At 44.5% G+C, this 17,723-nt stretch overlaps 1 protein-coding gene across 1 annotated transcript in view; it reads left to right on the top strand.

Annotated features, from left to right (window-relative positions):
- The first annotated feature begins 345 nt into the window (after positions 1–345).
- The window catches only part of PLEKHA2 (pleckstrin homology domain containing A2), a 91,410-nt gene continuing 74,032 nt past the window's right edge, over positions 346–17,723 (top strand). The window contains exon 1 of the mRNA XM_007962239.3: positions 346–471. The gene's annotated coding sequence lies outside the window, so the exon portion shown is untranslated. The remainder of the gene's footprint in view (positions 472–17,723) is intronic.

The following is a 17,723-nucleotide window of genomic DNA, read 5'->3' on the forward strand; positions in this document are numbered from 1 at the left end:
TTTGGGCAGCCCAGGAGGGAGGATTTCAAACTCCCAGGAGTTTGAGGCTAGCTTGGGCAACAGGCTTTTTCAGAAAGGAAAAATCACGTGTCACGCGGAGGACCATGGGAGGGATCATGTGGGTGAGTTGGTGAGAAGGAAAATAATACACACACACACACACACACACACACAAAGGGGTGGGGTGGAGGAGAGAGGGAGAGGGAGGGAGGGAGGGGGGAGAGAGAGAGAGAGAGAGAGAGAGAGAGAGAGAGAGAGAGACTCAGAGTCTCTGAACTTGATAAGTTGTTAAAACTGTCTTTGAAACAGGAACTCGCCTTGGCTCCTGAGAACTGAAGAGCACAGATCTCGCCCTCCTCTTTCTCGCAATCACCTTGCCTTTTAAAGCTGTTGCTGGGGGTAGCTTCCCCTGGCTAGGGAGGAGCTGCTTTGTTGTTCAGAGAGAGTCGTTCTTCCAAAACCAGGGGTGGGGTAAGTGGAGGCTGCAGACCCTCAGGGGATCCCTTTGGGATGGGGGAGGGAGGATGGGGGGTGGGGATCCCTGGGAGGGATCTTGTCACTTTGGTTATCCTAAGAACTATATATTTGGAGGTGGGGATCCGAACTCCCCTTATATTAAGAAGAAAAGGTGGGGGTAGGGTGCAGACATTTTGCCAAATTACAGATGGAGCCGACTAGAACCAGAGCAATTCCCAAAGGAGGTCCTCCCACACCCACAGGAAGGCCAAAAAAAGGCTTGAAATTCAAATTATTTTTGGTGCTTGGGAGACGAGAGGGGGTGAGAGAGGGCAGCAGCAGTGAATGGGAACTGAAGGGGGAAGAAAAAACCAGAAGGCTTGGTTAGTATCATTCCAATGAAACAGGTCAGGAGAGCACCAAGGACTCTCAGACATGTAGTTGGACTTGGAATACTTTTATTATATGTCTACAGGGTAGACTGTAAAGGAGAATATTCACACATTTTACATAAATGTAGTTTCTGCTGTAAAGAAACTGCTGCTCTCCCTCCTTTTTTTTTTAGCCTGTGTTTCTGGGATGACAGGACAGAGTTGTCCTGTCTATTTCTCTCTGCACCTCTCAAACCCCTTACCTCACCCAAGTTTCCTCCAGGAGCCTTCTTCCCTTCATGAGCTTTGGCAGTTTTGTTGTTTTGTCTGCTTATATTTTGCTTTGGGTGATGAAGGATGAAAAAAAGATAGTGGGGTGAGGTAGAAATGGAGTACCCTGTGAGAGGCGAGAAAGCAGTACGCCCTTTTGAGAATTAGGTGGAGGGAAAGGGAAAAGACCTTTGGAAAAGAACTGTCTCCTTTTTATTTTTATTTGTTTATTTTTTGAGGCAGGGTCTCACTCTGTCGCCCAGGCTGGAGTGTGGTGGTGTGATCTTGGCTCACTGCAACCTCTGCCTCCCGGGTTCATGCCATTCTCCTGCCTCAGGCCTCAAAGTAGCTGGGACTACAGGTGTGAGCCACCACGTCTGGCTGATTTTTTGATTTTTTGTAGGGACGGGTTTTCACCATGTTGCCCAGGGTGGTTTCAAACTCCTGTGCTCAAGCAATCCACCTGTCTCAGTTTCCCTAATTGTTGGGATTACAGGCGTGAGTCACCATGCCTGGCCTGCACACTTTTTAGGTATCAGTTTTTCTCATCTCTTTCATCTCTTCAAAAGAGTGACTTGGATTGCACAGGATGCCCAGGTAGATACTGGACACCCAGTTAAATTTGAATTTCAGACAAACAGCAAATGACTAAAAATCTGACATGAGGATTCTGTGCATTTGAGGCAGTTCTTTTTTATTTTTGAGATGGAATTCTGCTCTTGTTGCTCTTGTCGGCGTGATCTCAGGTCACTGCAACTTCCACCTCTCAGGTTCAAGCAATTCTCCTGCCTCAGCCTCCCAAGTAGCTGGGATTACAGGCATGTGCCACCACACTCGGCTAATTTTGTATTTTTAGTAGAGATGGGGTTTCACCATGTTGACCATGCTAGTCTCAAACTCCTGACCTCAGGTGATCTGCCCACCTTGGACTTCCAAAGTGCTGGGATTACAGGCCTGAGACACCGCACCCGGCCCAAGGCGTTCCTAAATCACCTCTATAGGGGTGTTTAAACAGTGGGTACCCAGAGGGCACAGTTTTAAGGGAATCACTGTCTAGATCTCTCTGAGATGCAGTGAATGCCAGTTCCTACTGGCTTCTGTCTTCCCACCTCTCCTTTCCCAACAGCGCTCTCTCACTTCTAAAAAAGGAAAGAAAGACATGGCCCTGGGTCGTAAAAACCTTCAGGGCCAAGACAAGGGACAATGAGAAATATCCGTGTTTGTGCTGAGACAGGAAAGCCTTTTCTAACTGAGATACAAATCCTTTCACAGGTTAAGGGGTTCCCAATTCATTGCTATCCATAAAATTTGGAGAAAAACCTAATTGAATTGTCCACAAACAGATCAATCATTAGAATATTTTTAAAGAATAAACTTTATTGGCCAGGCACAGTGGCTCAAGGCTGTAATCCCAGCACTTTGGGAGGCTGAGGTAGGCGGATCACCTGAGGGCAGGGAGTTCAAGACCAGCCTGGCTTACATGGTGAAACCCCTTCTCTACAAAAATACAAAAATTAGCCACGCTTGGTGGTAGGTGCCTGTAATCCCAGCTTCTTGGGAGGCCAACGCAGGAGAATTGCTTGAACACGGGAGGCAGAGGTTGCAGTGAGCTGAGATCTTTCCACTGCACTCCAGCCTGGGTGACAGGTAAGACTCTGTCTCAAAAACAAACAAACAAGCAAAACTTTATTTTGTAGGGCAGTTTTGGGATCACAGCACAACTGGGTGGCAAGTAGAGAGTGTTCCCATTATACCCCCAACCCCATGCATAAAAAGCCTCCCCACAGAATAATTTTTGAAGGAAGATCTCTAACATAATTGAATGATGTTACCAAATACGGCCTTACTGAAAAACAGATCTCAGGTTCCCTGGCAAAAGTGTTTTTAGTCATTCCAGGATCCCTTTTGAAGCCATAAGCCTTTCTGGGTTATGTCCCAGTTTTCTTGCCTCTCGTCAGCCCTGGACATTGTCATAACAAAAGTCCTTGCAGCCTCATCTGCGTATTAATGTGACCAAAGCTGCTCAGAGCTTACATTCATAAAAACGAGAAATAGGGAAATTATTAGGGCCAGGCGCGGTGGCTCATACCTGTAATCCCACCACTTTGGGAGGCTGAGGCAGCCCTCACTTGAGGTCAGGAGTTCAAGGCCAGCCTGGCCCACATGGTGAAACCCTGTCTCTACTAAAAATGCAAAATTAGCTGGGTGTGGTGGCACATGCCTATAATCCCAGCTACTTGGGAGGCTGAGGCAGGAAAATCGCTTGAACCCTGGAGGCGGAGGTTGCAGAGAGCCGAGATTGTGCCACTGCACTCCAGCCTGGGAGACAGAGTGAGACTCCGTCTCAAAAAAAAAAAGAAAAAGAAATAGGGGAAGTATTGATATTACATCCTGCTCATTATTGCAATAAGTAATATTAATTGATGAATACTTAACTTCATTACATATACTTGTTTACTATAGATGTATGTATGCAAACATATAAACATACATATATTTAAAAATCCATCCTCATCTATCTCATTAAGAGACTAATTTCTAATGCTATTTTACTGTATTTTGTTTAACTATCAATAAACTATATTTTTATCTTGTTATTAATAATTGTAATGATGACTTAGTCTCAAAAACTGTTTTAACACTTACAGCCTTATGGACACAGGATGTTTTTTAACATTGTAAAATCAATTTACATATGCATTTTTGTTTCAGAAAATATGATAGGGCAATTAATAAAAGATGTTCAAGCATAAAAATAGCTGACATTTGGATACAATTCTTTAGGGAAAGTGGAATGGAAGTATAGTTCAAGGAAGAAAGGGATAGATTTAACATTTCTGGCTGTCAAAGAACTGCTTGTTCAATTTTAAAAATGAATGATAGTGTCATATTACTATGGTACTTAGATTCTATTGGATACCTTAAAAAGAGTGATATGACTCTTTTATTTCAAAATATCCCATGCTAACAACTGCAGAATACATCCCTTGTGAACACTTAAAGCTACGATTAAAAGTTATAGATGTCAAACTTTAAAGTGTGTGAAGAGATACATAGTTTTTCAGCATTTTTAGGAGTTGGAGGTAAGGAAAAGTTTGAAAGCTGTTGCTTTTTTTTTTTTTTTTTTTTTTTTTGAGACAGAGTCTTGCTCTGTCACCCAGACTGGAGTGCAGTGGTGCAATCTCTGCCCACTGCAACCTCCACCTCCTGGGTTCATGCGATTCTCCTGCCTCAGCCTCCCGAGTAGCTGGGATTACAGGCACCCACCACCATGCCTGGCTAATTTTTTTATTTTTTTGATAGAAATGGGGTTTCACCATGTTGGCCAGGCTCGTTTTGAACTCGTGATCTCAGGTGATCCGCCTGCCTTGGCCTCCCAAAGTGCTGGGAGTACAGGCGTGAGCCACCGTGCCTGGCCGAAGGCTGTTGCTTTCTACCATCCTCTTACTAACATTCCTGTTCACAACATAATACTTATATTTCCCAATCTTTTACAACCTGGAACAATAGAAACGGTAGACATAATTGTCCCTACAATTTCAGAGGATTCCTAGTCTGAAATTCTTTGTACTGCACTATGCCGCTCTTCTACTCTGAACTGGGTATTAGTTACAGGGTCACAGTACAGTACAAAGACTTAAATTGGAGAAACCAGAAATAAATCAGCCCCCAGACCTCCTGGATGTACTATTTCAAGAATATGCAGTTACATTTCGGAGGCCCCAATTTGACTCATGGTGCACTCAGGAACACATAATTACCAGCTGCATTCTAACAGACTTCTGCTGTAATGCTTGCTTCTGAATGTGATGCTTGCTACCATGATGTAACCTTCTGAAAACAGGGGACAGCCATGGCAGCATTTATGGCAACACATTGAAACTAACCAACCTTCATGTGCACCTTGCTCTGCTCTGGAGAGAAACTTTCTCGAATGCCAGGTGAGGTTCTGGTAGAGTTTCTCCAAGTGTTGAAACTTCCTTCTCAAGGAAGGCAGAAAAATGGATGGAAGCAACCAAATGCCCAAAGAGCAGAGGAAGTGCTCATGGGGGCAGCTATGTGAGAGGGATTGTAGCAGTTGAGGTGGGAGAGGAATGAAGTGCTGCTCTTTAAGTCAGAACTAAAAACTGAATGTTAGCCCCCCAGAATTTAAGGATTGCCACCCCCAATGTGCAAAACTGGGCTTAGTCTGTGGAGTTCATAAATAGGGATGCCTCAGTTATCCAGGATCAAGAGGGATAAATGTTCACCATAAGTCCATAAGTTTTATATATATATACACACATACACACATATATTGAGATAGGGTCTCCTCTGTCACCCAGACTGGAGTGCAGTGGCACGATCATGGCTCACTGAAGCCTTGACCTCCTGAACTCAGGTGTTTCTCCTGCCTCAGCCTTCTGAATACCTGGGACTACAGGTGCATGCCATCACGTCTGGATATATATATATGTGTGTGTGTGTGTGTGTGTGTGTATATATATATATATAAAATTTTTTTTTTTTTTTGAGACAGAGTCTTGCTCTGTCGCCCAGGCTGAAGTGCAGTGGCACGATCTCGGCTCACTGCAACCTTTGCGTCCCAGGTTCAAGGAATTCTCCTGCCTCAGCCTCCCAGCTAGCTGGGACTACAGTAGGTGCACACCACTAGGCCTGGCTAATTTTTTGTACTTTTAGTAGAGACGGAGTTTTGCCATGTTGGCCAGGCTGATCTCAAACTCCTGGCCTCAAGTGATCTGGTCGTCTCAGCCTCCCAAAGTGCTGGGATCATAGGCTTGAGCCACTGCGCCTGGCCCCGGCTAATTTTTGTTATTTGTTGTAGAGATGGGGTTTTGCCATGTTACCCAGGCTGGTCTCAAACTCCTGGACTCAAGCGATCCGCCTGCCTTGGCCTCCCAAAGTGCTGAGATTACGTGCATAAGCCACAGCACCTGTCCTTAAGTGATTTTAAAAAAAATAGATAACATCTATTCAAACAGAGAACACTCACAATGAATTTTTTGGCTTTAAAACTCTTTCTTGTCTAAACGCAGTGGCTCACGCCTGTAATCCCAGCACTTTGGGAGGCTGAGACAGGCGGATCACCTGCGGTCAGGAGTTCAAGACTAGCTTGACCAACATGGAGAAACCCTGTCTCTACTAAAAACACAAAATTAGCTGGGCGTGGTGGCGCATGCCTGTAATGCTAGCTACTCGAGGAGGCTGAGGCAGGAGAATCACTTGAACCCGGGAGGCAGAGGTTGCAGTGAGCTGAGATTTGTGCCATTGCACTCCAGCCTGGGCAACAAGAGTGAAACTCCGTCAAAAAAAAACCAAAAAACCTCTTTCTTTAATTAAGCTTTGTATTTGGAGATAATTGTAGATTCACATGGAATTGTAATAAATAATTCAGAGGTACTGCATAGCCTTTCCCCCTTTTCCTGAATGGTAATCTCTTGTAAATCATAGTGAGATGCCATAACCAAGATATTGACATTGAGTGAGCCAAGACGCAGAACATTTCCATCAGCACAAGTAACCCTGTGTTGTTCTTTTTTTTTTTTTTTTTTTTTTGAAACGGAGTCTTGCTCTTCGCCCAGGCTGGAGTGCAGCGGTGCGATCTTCGCTCACTGCAAGCTCCGTCTCCCAGGTTCACGCCATTCTTCTGCTTCAGCCTCCCAAGTAGCTGGGACTACAGGCTTCCACCACCACGCCCCGCTAATTTTTTGTATTTTTTTTTAGTAGAGATGGGGTTTCACCATGTTAGCCAGGATGGTCTCGATCTTCTGTCGCCCAGGCTGGAGAGCAGTGGCGGGATCTCCCCTCACTGAAAGCTCGGCTTCCCGGGTTCACGCCATTCTCCTGCCTCAGCCTCCAGAGCAGCTGGGACTACAGGCGCCCGCCACCTTGCCCGGCTAGTTTTTTGTATTTTTTAGCAGAGATGGGGTTTCACCTGGTTAGCCAGGATGGTCTCGATTTCCTGACCTCGTGATCCGCCTGTCTCGGCCTCCCAAAGTGCTGGGATTACAGGCTTGAGCCACAGCGCCCGGCCTGTGTTGTTCTTTTATAGCCACACATACTTCATACTTCCTTCCTTCCCACCATACCCACTTCTTTTTTTTTTAGACAGAGTCTTTCTTGCTCTGTCACCCAGATTGGAGAGCAGTGGCCTGATCTCCGCTCACTGCAACCTCCGCTTCCCTGAGTCAAGTGATTCTCCTGCCTCAGCCTCTTGAGTAGCTGGGATTACAGGCGCGCGGCACGAAGCCCAGCTAATTTTTGTATTTTTTTAGTAGACACGGGGTTTCACCGTGTTGGTCAGTCTGGTCTCAAACTCCTGACCTCGCGATTGGCCGGCCTCAGCTTCCCAAAGTGTTGGGATTACAGGCGTGAGCCACCGTGTCCAGCGCATACCCTCTTCTTAACCTTTGACACCCACAAATCTGTTCTCCATTTCTATACTTTTATCATTTCAAAATGTTCTATAAATGGAATCATATAGTATGTAACCTTTTGTTTGGCTTTTTTTGCTTGGCATGATTCTCTGAAGATTCATCAGGTTGCTGTGTGTATCAATAGCTTGTTCCTTTTTATTGCTGAATAGTATTCCATGGTATGATGAACTACATTTTGTCTGATATTCACCAGCAGAAGGACATCTGGGTTGATTCCAGTTTTTGGCTATTATAAGTAAAGCTGCTATAAGCATTCCTGTATAGGTTTTGATGTGAATACCATGTCTTCATTTCTCTGGGATAAATGCCCAGAAGAGCAATTGCTGGGTCCTATGATAGTTGCATGTTTATTTTTATTTATTTACTTTTATATTTATTTATCTATTTTACAGATAAGATCTTGCTCTGTCACCCAGGCAGGAGTGCAGTGGTGTCATCATGGCTCACTGCAGCCTCGAACTCCTGAGCTCAGTCAGCCCTCCCTCCCCAGCCTCCCGGGTGGCTGGGACTACAGGCACATGTCACTGCGCCTGGCAAGTTTTTGTATTTTTCTTTGTAGAGACAGGGTTTTGCCATGTTGCCCAGGCTGGTCTCGAACTGCTGGACTCAAGCGATGTGCTTGCTTCAGCTTCTCAAAGTGCTGAGATTACAGGCGTGAGCCACCGCACCTGGCCTGTCACCCTTTTTCATTGTAGCCATGCTGATATGTGTGTAGGTGTATCTCATTGTGGTTTTTCTCAGTGTGGTACAGTATTTTTAATTTCTACACTTTTTCCAGGCTTTTTATTTGTTAAGTCTTATGAACATTAATTAAAAACTTTTTTTATTAGGAAAAAGATACATAATGCACATGATGTAATATCTTAAAAACATAAAAGAGCACGAGAGAATCATTAAGGCTGCTCCTATCACCGCAGGGGTGATCTCCACTGCCATCCCCCCACCAGGCCACCCCTCCTACCAGCAAAACCACGTAGCGCTTTCCACCTAAAACGAAGGCACTGATCACAGTTCAACCACATCTTACTCCAAGGTCATCCCCAGGAATGATGAAGATTGTCTTAAGCACATGTAACCTGTGGGAATGCTAGTTAACTTTTCAGCAATCCCATTTATGGGCATAGGAATGAACTGGATAAAACTATGCACTCGGCTGGGTGTGGTGGCTCACGTCTGTAATCCCAGCACTTTGAGAGGCTGAGGCGGGTGGATCACGAGGTCAGGAGTTCGAGACCAGCCTGACCAACATGGTGAAACCCTATCTCCACTAAAAATACAAAAATTAGCCTGGTGTGGTGGCGCGTGCCTGTAATACCAGCTATTCAGGAGGCTGAGGCAGGAGAATCGCTTGAACCCAGGAGGCATAGGTTGCGGTGAGCTGAGATTGCGCCATTGTACTCCAGCCTGGGTGACACAGCGAGACTCCATCTCAAAAAAACAAAACCAAACCCATGCACTCCTCCACATCCTCTCACCCACTTCTCCAGTGGTTCTTCCATTCTCCTGAGGTTTCTGATATGCTGACGGCTACGAAACCATACTGCCAGGCTTTCTGAAATGAGATATGCAATTGGAATCAATAATCAAACCTAAGAAAAGCTCCCAGAACTTTGGTTAGCTACTCAGAGGCCCTTCTCTTCTCACCTTATGAGTTCAGAGTTCTGTTCCAGAGACTGAAGTTGCCAGAAAGGTGACCATATTCCTATATGTCTTCTTAGGGAGCTGGAACTATGACAAATTCAGACACTGAAGGGTGCATTTGGTCATTCAGGCAATTAAAACACCCACAGCATCATTAAGTATTGGGCGTAAGGATAAATTTAGTTTGTGATAGTTTAATTGCTAAATGAAGGAGTTAAGCTGGACCGTCCTTAATTCTCCACCTGGTGCTACACTTAATTTTAATGTAGTTTGATGGACATGTGGAGTCATCATACAAATTATGATGAAGTTTGGAAGAAGATTCCTGAGCAAGTTACCTGTCTCCAGTGACTCATGCTGAGTTTCACTAGGACTCAGAGTTCAAGCTGCTAACTAGGTTTTGTATCTCTTTTCCAGTAGCAGGAGTTTTAATGTGATTGGACACAAAACTGGCTACAATTTTTTGAAAAATACATCCGCAGACTGGCATTTTCTTTATTTCTTGTTTTGAGAGAGGGCCTCACTGTGGTCCTCCAGGCAAGGCTGGAGTGCAGTAGCACAGTCATCACTCACTGCAGCCTCAACCTCCTGAGCTCAAATGATCCTCCTACCTCAGCCTCCCAGGTAGCTGGGACTACACACTCATGGTGCCATGCATGGCTGACTTTTTGTATTTGTAGTAGAGACAGAGTTTTACTATGCTGCCCAGGCTGATCTCCAACTCTTGGGATCAAGCAATTGCTTACCATGGCCTCCAAAAGTGCTGGGCTTACAGGTGCGGGCCAGCATGCCCAGACATGGCAAGTATTTTCAAGTATTTTTTGAGGATGAAGTTAGTTCTATGTTGTTTTCTTAAATTAATTAATTAATTTATATTTTTATTCATTTATTTATTTTTTTGTTTTGAGACAGAGTCTCGCTCTGTCGCTCAGGTTGGAATGCAGTAGCGCGATCTGGGCTCACTGCAACCTTCACCTCCCAGGTTCAAGCAATTCTCTGCCTCAGTCTCCTGAGTAGCTGGGACTAGTACTTTTTATTTTTATTTTTTGAGATGGAGTCTCACCCTGTCTCCCAGGCTGGAGTGCAATGGCACTATCTCGGCTCAATGCAACCTCTGCCTTCCAGATTCAAGCAATTCTCCTGCCTCAGACTCCTGAGTAGCTGGGATTACAGGTGCCTGCCACCACGCCTGGCTAATTTTTTGTATCTTTAGCAGAGATGGGATTTCACCATGTTGGCCAGGCTGGTCTTGAACTCCTGACCTCGTGATCCGCCCACCTCGGCCTCCCAATGTGCTGGGATTACAGGCGTGAGCCACCATGCCCAGCCCGTTATTTTGTACTTTTAAAAAATAATTGGTAACTCCTTTGTATGTGAGAACACAAGAATTTAGAAGTCAAGCAGGGAAGCATCGACTTGTGATTCTGAGATGCTATCATTTTCCTTAAAACCTAAATTCTTCCATCTGTAAAATGAGATGAAAAGTCTCTAATTCCCTGAGAGTGGGGGAAAAAGAATATTTAATTCTTTTGAACTTTGTACTGAGTATATATATTGCCTATTAACAAAATAATAAAAGGACATAAGTCCATGTGTCCAAATATCCTTTTAGCTTTTCTTTGTTTTCTATGGTTTGTAATAATCAGCTTGTGTTGGGAATTGCTGATGTAAAAGTCAACCCACTTCACTGACTACCATAGGCATCTCTTGGAATAAACTGGCTAGAGTTTATTTTTGCTAATAACTTTGACTATATTCACCCACAAGTATTTATTAAGAGTAGCCCCTGTGTGGGCTCAGTACTGAAGTAGTGAATTATTTAACTAGTCTAAGCAAAAATAATGTCAAACATAGTGCTAAAACATGGTCATAGATCCAAAGTTAAGTACCTATTCATTCTTTCACTCTGAACTGGGAAGTCCCAGTTCTTCCCTCTAATCGCAGGGCAACACTGAGGATACAGGATTCCAAATGGTGCACTGCACTTATTCAAACTGATGGGAAAACAATGCCATCAGCATGAATCAATAGGAATGGTGCTTTTGGCCAGCAGATTGTTATTTCTGGGGATGGCGCACACACTCAGTTCTGAGGCTGAGAACTGACACTATTAGTGTCAGACTTAGCAGTACAGCAATGCTTTCCAAACTTTTTTACTAGGAAATAACTTTAGCACATGTAAGTATGCATGTATATGTGTGTGTATGTATATATTTATATGTATATCTCCTGTTTATATTTTACAAGTCTGATTTTATAAACTTCCATATATTCCACCAGAGTTTTCTCTTTTTTGATTTTATTACTGTCCTTTACTGCTGTTTCCCTTACCCTATAAACAGAAATTTCCTAAGCTTCTTCCACTCCCCATTTTCCTACTCTCAAGGCTCTGAGAATTTGAGCTAAGAGATAACCTTAAGTATTGGGTGAAGGTCATTGAACTACTATTCAGAACCCAGGGATTCAGATCATGACTGGCTGTGTGATTCTGAGATGCTATCGCTCTCCTTAAAACCTAAATTCTTCCATCTGTAAAATGAGATGAAAAATCTCGAATTCCCTGAGAGTGGGGAGAAAAAGAATACTTAATAATTTATCATGAAGTGTTAGCTCTTGGGGGTAAAAGTTTCAAATGAAATATGAGTATTTAAATTCAAAGGTTTGATACTGATTTTTCAAATTTAACATTGTCAGCACTTAACCATGTTCCCTAAAAGCATGAATTCACTGAATCCCAAATGCCATGGTATGAGACAGTTATCTGTCATTACCACCTTCCCCATTCTCTTCACCCAGCATAGAGAAGTCACTGGTCCCTGGCTATCAGCTAATTAGTGACAGAGTCAGGAGTCAAAACTAGGTAGCTGGGTGTCAGAGTCTAGTTACTAGGCAACCGGTAACTATGAAATCAGAGCCAGTTAACTTCCAACTGTGTCCTTTCCTTGCTCAAAAGCCTTCAGTAGCTCTTGAAGCCTACTAATGAGTACAGACTCCTTAGCTTAGCAATAAAGACCCTCCAGCTACCTTTCTTTCCTGTTTCATTCCCCATGAAAATCCTTCGTATGTCCTCCCGTGCTCCAGCTGAACTGTACCAGCCACACCTCCCTGGATAGATCCCATGCACTCGTGCTCTGTGCTTTGCCTCTGATCATCTCTGTATCTGGAATTCGCCTTCACCTTTCTACATTTTACCTTTCTTTCAAGGTCCTTGCAAGGGACCATCTCCTTCATGCATTTTCCCCTGCCCCTCTCAACCACAGCTGGTTGATAATCTTCCCAGGGAATTTTATCTCTGCTCTCCTTTGCATGTATCAGTTTCTGGCTTTTATGATAGTTATTTCTGTACATACTATATTCCCTCCTTAGTAAGAGATGAGCTCCTCGAAGGTTGCAATATGATTTTCTTTCTCATGGAACTTTTAAATTATATTAAAAATTTTAATCATTCCTGTTCTTTTTTTAAAAAAAAAATAACCAAAAACATGCATGCTTGTTGCAAAAAAATGAACCCTCACACAATACATCTCTTAGAAAGTGAAATCCACCATGATCACCCCTCTTCCCCTGCCCTAAGAGAACTGTGGTTAACAGTTTGGAATGTATTCTTATAGACCTTTTTCATGTAAAAAATTATTTACAGAAATGGGATCATACTATATGTAAAGCTCTGTGCTTTTTTCACTTAAAATGTATGGTATTTTTCACATAGATATCCACCTCATTCTTTTTTTTTTTTGAGACAGCATCTGGTTCTGTCATCCAGGCTGGAGTGTAGCGGTGGGATCTTAGTTCACTGCAACCTTGAACTCCTGGGCTTAAGCGATCCTCTTGCCTCAGCCTCCTGAGTAGCTGAGGCTACAGGTGTGCACCACCATGTCCAGCTAATTTTTAAAAATCGTTCATAGAGATGGGTGTCGTCATGTTGTCCATATTAGTCTGGAACTCTTGGGCTCAAGTGATCCTCCTGCTTTGACTTTTCAAACTGCTGGGATTATAGGCATGAGCCACCCCACCCAGCCCTCATTCTTTTCTAAGTGTAGCATAGCATAAGATTGTAGCAATGCACCTGTTCAATCCCTTCTTGATGCGCATGAAAGCGATTTCCAATTTTTACTATTATGACCAATGCTGCAGTGAATATAAATACATATGTGTGTGTACGTATTGCTATCTATGTATCCATATAACTTTCTTTGGATATGCAATTGCTAGGTGCAATGGAATGGAGATTCTAAATGATGATAAATATAGGAAGTGTTGGGGTGGGAGGGAACAGTCTTGTTTTATGTTTTTCTATATCCTTCACAAGGCCTAACATTGCATCTACCAGTGTAGCTCGGTAGGTAAGAGACCAGGCTCTGGCCTTTGGCTGTCCAGGTTTGTATCAGCGCTTCATCTCTATGACTTAGCCATCTCATCACCCTAAAATAATGGCAGGGTCATTGTCATTATAAAGCTTAAATGAGGCCGGGCGCGGTGGCTCAAGCCTATAATCCCAGCACTTTGGGAGGCCGAGACGGGCGGATCACGAGGTCAGGAGATCGAGACCATCCTGGCTAACACGGTGAAACCCCGTCTCTACTAAAAATACAAAAAAAACTAGCCGGGCGAGGTGGCGGGCGCCTGTAGTCCCAGCTACTCCGGAGGCTGAGGCAGGAGAATGGCGTAAACCCGGGAGGCGGAGCTTGCAGTGAGCTGAGATCTGGCCACTGCACTCCAGCCTGGGCTACAGAGCAAGACTCCGTCTCAAAAAAAAAAAAAAAAAAAAAAAGCTTAAATGAGATAATACATGCATAACAATTAGCAATTAGTAAGTAACTGGAAAATAAGTAAATGCAAGACATACAGGAGGAAAAATGGTAATGGGTTCAGATAATTGTGGAATGAATTGGACTGAATAGAACAATGGCAGTTTGAGTAATCATTCTAGAAATGGATGGCACAGAACTATTCAAACTTTGCTATCAAAATCCATAGCAACTGTTTATAAAATGACTGGCTAACATTAGAGGTACAATGTGTAGCCCTGGAGCAGTTCATCTCTGTGCAAAGTGAACTGGCCTGAACCACAATCAAACCAATGACCTTGGCCTCTTTGGCCCCACACTTTCCCTCACAGAACTAACTGGCCCCCAGCTGCAGCCTTATGTAATGGGTATCTATGAGGACAGAGAAAAATAGTTCCCTGCAGGGTGCACTGGCTCACCACTGGAGGTTGTTAGGTTATCTAGCTAACCAGCTATTAACATTGAAAATGAATAGAAAGTACATAAATAAATGCTTAGAGTAGTGCATAAGGCTTTCTGTTTAGATTCGTAGGTTCTAGGTCAGAAGTTTTCATCTTGGTGGCAAGGTTTCTATCCCAACACTAGAAGATTCTAAGGTAGTCAACTCTGGGTTCTAGAACCAACTCTGCCACTAACTATTATAGCTTCAAAACCTTGAGCAAATTGTTGAGCTTTATTTTACCCTGGTACAACAAGGGGGCTGAAACAGCACGTGTCAAAGGTCCTTTTTTGACATTCCTTTCCCCACAGATACAGTGTCACATTCTCAGACATCACGGCTGTTTATTTTTGCACTGAACAAAATTAAAGTGTACAATTAGGCAACAGCAATACTGTACTTTCAAAATGTGTCAATGAAGTGATAGCAAAAGGAAACATAAGAAGCTAGACACAGCCAGGCACGGTGGCTCATGCCCGTAATCCCAGCACTTTGGGAGGCCGAGGCAGGCGGATCACTTGAGGTCAGGAGTTCGATACCAGCCTGGCCAACATAGTGAGACTCTGTCTCTACTGAAAATACAAAAATTAGTCAGGTGTGGTGGTGCGGGGCTGCAATCCCAGCTACTCGGGAGGCTGAGGCAGGAGAATCGCTTGAACCTGGGAGGTGGAGGCTGCAGTGAGCCAAGATCATGCCACTGCACTCTAGCCTGGGCAACAGAGCGAGACTCAGTCTCAAAAAAAAAAAAAAAAAAAAAAAAACAAGAAGAAGCTAGACACAGAAGGCCACATATGATATGATTCCACTTATATGAAATATCAAAAATAGGCAAATCCATAGACTGGATGGAAAGCAAGTTAGTGGTGACCAGGGGCTGGGAGAAGAGAAGAATGAGAGGTGACTGCTTAATAGGTATGGGGTCACCTTTAGAAGCGATGAAAATCGGTTGGAACTAGACAGTGGTGAGAGTTGTACAACATTGTGAATTTACCGAATGCCATGACATATACACTTTAAAATGGTAAAATTTATGTCACGTGTATTTTATCACAATAAAAAGTGCCCCCCCAAAAGAGAGAGAGGGATGGCAAAACAAAGCAGGGCACAGACTCACTTGACCCCTGCTTCAATGTAACATGAGAGGAGGGTGGGGGTGGGGGTCCTCTGAGGAAGCTCTGGGAGATCCAGGAATAAGAAAGAGAGTAGACATTGTTGCAGGATTTGTCATCTAACTGGGGCCGGGTCCTGGCCAGGGACAAGTGTAGCAGTAAATGGGGCTCCAGTGAAGTATGAGCATTTCCCCAGTGCACTGATGATGACCCTCCCTCAGTCCAACATGTTCCAGGCCTCCTCCCACTGGTGTCAAGCCATATCCATCTAAGTCCCATTTCAAATCCCACTCCCTTCTTGAGCTCCCCCACCGTACCCCATACAGAGACACATTTCTCTCTCTCTCTTTATTTTGTTTGAGACAGGTTCTCACTCTGTCACTCAGGCTGGAGTGCAGTGGTATGATAATGGCTCACTGCAGCCTCAAATTCCTGGGCTCAAGTGACCCTCCCATCTCAACCTCTTGAGTAGCTGGGACCACAGGTGCATACCTGGCTAATTTAATTTTTTAAATTTTTTGTAGAGATGAAGTTTCCCTAGTTGTCCAGGCTGGTCTTGAACTCCTGCGCTCAAGGGATCCTCCTGCCTTTGGTGTCCCAAAGTGCTGGGATTACAGGTCGTGAGCCACTGCCCCTGGCTATATCTTGTCCTTCTAAAAGTTGACAGCACTTACTCTCTGTGCCATTCCCAGGGCACAAGTCTGCTTCAGCCTTCTAGAGACACCTGTATTCTCTTACCACCCAAGGCCTTCTGTTTCTCTTTGCCTCCCAGCATCCAATACAGTAGTGCTCAGGAAATACTTGTGGCTCTGTGACGGAGTGACTCAGACAGCCCCACAGGGAGTAGAGTTTTATGAGTTTAATATGAACCATACCATGAAATCTGAGAAATTTACCTCATTGCTCATACTAGAAACCCTCAATTCCAGTCGGATTTGCTTGGAGCTGGATGGAATTGTGTTGCTTTTCACACTGAAAATGATCATCTAATTTTTAAATTTAAAAAACATTTACATAGCACCTACTTCATGTTCGACAGGAATCTCAACACTTCACAAACGTTAACTCACTGACTTTTCCTAACAGAGGCATTGAGAAATTAAACAACTTGCCCAGGGGTCAAAGCCAGTAAACGGGCAGAGCTGGCTTCAAATCCAGGTTCCATGCTTCCAGAGGAGATGCTTTTCAGTTTGTTCTGGTGCCTGAAACTTACAGATGAGTGGCAAAAACCTCCATGAACAGGGGGGAAAAAAAAGACATTGATGTATTTATTTCAAGGGAAATGTTTTTCCCCCCCATCGTCCCCCTTTTCTTCCTCATTCAAAGCAAAATGCTCTAAAGCAAACAGTCTTTTTTTTCACACCTGAGAGACTAGCGCGGCTCATTTTTGCTTTGGCAATCAAAATAGAAGAGGAAACTTGTGTGGTTTCATCACTGGTGCTTTCGGGGTGTGTGGGGCGGGCTGTCCTTCTCCCTCTGTCCTGGCTCATCGGCCAGAGCCCCCCTCCCCAGGCGTTGTGGCCTCCGGTCGTGGAGACATAAGACGCCACCTTTCTCCTATAACACCGGGAATGTGCCCCAGCCTCTTGCTCCTTCCTGCAAATCCAGTCCTTGTCCTGGAGAACCTCAGCCTCTTCTTATGCCTGCCTCTCTCAAAGCCTCGTAGGATTTACACCTGATTAACATCGTTTGCATCAGGATCGCCAGCCCCTGCAGGCCCGCGCGAATCCACTACATTTTCATGTTTCGGATGTTGTCCACCTGACTTGATGCATATTCAAATGTCTCTCTCCCCACGTGGGAGGCCGGAGTCAGAACCTGACAGACCTGCCGTTTACTAACTGGGGACCCAGGGAAAATTACTTCACACGTCTGAGTCTCGGTTTCCTCACCGTGAACGGGACTGGTACCCATAGGTTGCGGCGTGGATCAAATGAGATAGCGCAGGGGCGGGACCGGCGCACAGCAGCTTAGTTCCTCTTGGCGAGGTCTACGTAGTAACACATGCTTGCCTGTTTCCCATTTTTTCCCAGAGCACCTTAATGCTCTGGGGGCAGGAAGGGAGTCTTCGCGCCACACCAAAAAAGGCCCAGCGGGCACGGTGTAGGCGCCTGTGGTCCCAGCAACTCGGGAGGCTGGGGCAGAAGGATCGCTGGAGCCCAGGAGGTCGAGGCTGCAGTGAGCTATGACTGCGCCACCGCACTCCAGCCTGG

Source organism: Chlorocebus sabaeus, chromosome 8 (genome assembly GCF_047675955.1).
Source record: "Chlorocebus sabaeus isolate Y175 chromosome 8, mChlSab1.0.hap1, whole genome shotgun sequence".
Lineage (NCBI taxonomy): Eukaryota > Metazoa > Chordata > Mammalia > Primates > Cercopithecidae > Chlorocebus > Chlorocebus sabaeus.